Genomic DNA, 2,752 nt, shown 5'->3' on the forward strand with positions numbered 1-2,752 from the left:
CTAATGGTTGCTCTCTAATCTTTCCACTAGCCAACTGCCATTAGTTTTCCTTAATGAGATGCATTGTCCTTAAAGGGATTCCCCTTAATGTTCATTGTTGCTATAAAAGATGTAATGAAGAAATACAATAGTGACTTTATTCCTCATTTGTTTGTCTTTTTCCCTTAGGCCCCTCCAGGGTAAATGCTTCTCAAAATAATGTTCATGACTTTGGAAGTCTATAAATGCCTTACCAAGTGTTTGGTGACTACAGTCTCACCTTTTTCTGCTTAGGGATAAAAATAAACAGTCTCTTCCCTTGGGTAAGAGAGTGCTGCTCTTCAAGCATTTTGCAATTCAGATTTTTGTGCTTCACTGCTTCCCCTAGTAGTTAACAATCTGACTTTTGTAATTTCTTTTGGAGCCAAAATTGTCTTGGTTTCTTAGGATTCAGGTACTTGGGAAATTATTTCCTCCTTACATTTTTTTTTTGGCAAAATAATTTTATTTCCCACCATATGGTAAACACATACACCCAAAGCATGCTTGCTTCTGCACATGCAGCTCTCCGCAAAGGGCTTTCCAATTATCGACAGCCCGGCCCTGGGGACGCATTGGGCAGGGGTAAGGAGAAGCTGCTCGTGGGAGGACGAAACGTTCTGGATAGACACAACCAGTTAACACGGAATTTGGCTTCAAAAAGCTGCCTCTTCAAAGCTACGACTTTGGAATCTAGGATTTCCTGACCAAGGGAATGCAGCAATGCTGGCTGGTCTTCCTGAGTGGCCATTAGTTGCTCTGGTAATAAAACCACTTGTCCATGTTTGTGGGAATGACACAGGTAGATTCACAAGGTGATGGCAGAGTATCTACGATGGCTTTGGCAGAGTCCATGCTGCACTTGAAGGAATTGTCCTCTATAGTCGTGTTCATGCAGTTAATTCCTTCTCCGTCTGTTCGCCACAAATGCCTTCAGTGATCATAAGTGCTTTTAATGATGTCAGTGGCAAAGTCTTTATCTTCAAACTCTGCTTTGAAAGCAAACTCATTTTCTGGTTTCCCATCAGGCACCTTGTACTTTCTAAACCATTCCACAGTGGCTTCTAGATAACCAGGTTTCAGCTTTCTGACGTCGCTAATATCGTTACAGCTAGGAGCATCGGTATCATCCAAGTTGATTGCAATGACCTTCCAATTGGTTTCTCCTTTGCGAGTCATCGCTAATATGCCCAGAACTTTCACTTCGATCACTTCTCCTCTCGAGCATATCTTGCTCCCAATCTCGCAGTCTTCAATCGGGCCATTGTCCCCACAGCAGCCTGTTTACTGGTCTTTATGCCCTGGATCTTCCCAAGTCTGAGGGATGACCCTGTAGTTCAGTTCCCTTTGTGAGGGAAGATGTTGGTGATGTAGCGGAGTTTTCCCTTTTTGACGTCTTGCTTAATGGGGTTTAAAGGATCCTTTGTTGCGATCTCCATCTTTGCATTTGTTCATCGAGGTACTTCCAGTACCATATGGAACACATTCTTGTCTGCGTAAATCTGAATGTCATGAAATGGTGATATGTATTCTCCATTTGCATTTTCGTCTCTAGGACTGCTTGTGGGCTCATCCTGGGCCGGCCCTCCCCGCGTGTCCCCAAACCTCTGCCCTTGCTGGGACCATCTGACCCTGGACCAGACCCCCGGCCCCTCAGGCCCCTCCATCTGCCATGAGCTTGGCCGCGGGGGGCTGGCGGGACCTCCCTAGTCCTCTCTGGACCCAGTTTCCCCATCTGTCAAGCCCCTCTCACTCCAGAGGCAGCGGTGGGGCGGAGCGGCCTCAGTCTCCCCCAAGGTTGCGAGCCCCTTCCACCCTTACATTTTTACTTTTAATTCTTTATTTCAATTCAATAAACATTTATTCACTACTTGCTATGGTCTAGGTACAGTGCTGGTCCTAGGAATACAAAAACAAAACAAAAACAAAGAAAGGAGGAAGGAAAGACAGAGAGAGGAAGGAGGGAGGGAGGAAGGAGAAAGGAAAGAAAGAAGCAAACAAGAAAGGAAGAGGAAGAAGGAAAGAAGCAAGCAAGCAAGGAAGAAAATAACAGAGTCCCTGTCTTTAAGAAATTTTCATTCTATTAGAAGGGAAAGTAAGTCACTAAGTAATGATCCCTATAATCTTGTTGAGGCTATACTGCAGGAAGAAGCTTATCAGGGTTTTGAAAGAGCCCATAGCATTAGCATTAGTAGCACCACTAAAGCTTGATGGGGTGTATGGGATGTTTAGAGAAGACTAGCATCTCTGCTGTGAGGGTTTGCTGAGTTTTTGACAGGGCTGCTCATCCACCTTTGGTGTCCACCTCTCATTCAACCCTCACCTGTGTCTCTAAGAAGCTTTAGCATGATGAGCATATCCTGGCAAAACTATCTTAGCAGACAGGCTTAACCAGGTTGTGGGTAACCAATAGGCTTCAAAACTGTTAGCAAATTAAGGGGATGTCTATCTCAAGCATGTGAAGATTTCCCCTGTTGGAAAGAATAAGATGGATGAGAATATTTTGTTCCAACGTCCACAAGGATGTGTGAAGCTGGTGCTGTAGAGTGTTTAAAATGGTCAGACATCAAAGACACCAAGATCATCCTCTGGGCCATCACCAGTCATCCTGACTTATCTTGCCACTGGACTTCAATGACTCTGGAAGAGAGAGTGCGACTGACAGTTTTGTGCAACTCTGACCCACGTAAATCCAATTCAAATGCAAGTTAAGATATCACCCATGATATCACTG

At 44.6% G+C, this 2,752-nt stretch overlaps 1 pseudogene; it reads right to left on the reverse strand.

The window, feature by feature from the left end:
• Nucleotides 1-768: 768 nt before the first annotated feature.
• On the reverse strand, nt 769-1,685 carry LOC118836868 (annotated as a pseudogene).
• Nucleotides 1,686-2,752: the final 1,067 nt, after the last annotated feature.

This window comes from Trichosurus vulpecula, chromosome 2 (assembly GCF_011100635.1).
Source record: "Trichosurus vulpecula isolate mTriVul1 chromosome 2, mTriVul1.pri, whole genome shotgun sequence".
In the NCBI taxonomy this organism is placed as follows: domain Eukaryota; kingdom Metazoa; phylum Chordata; class Mammalia; order Diprotodontia; family Phalangeridae; genus Trichosurus; species Trichosurus vulpecula.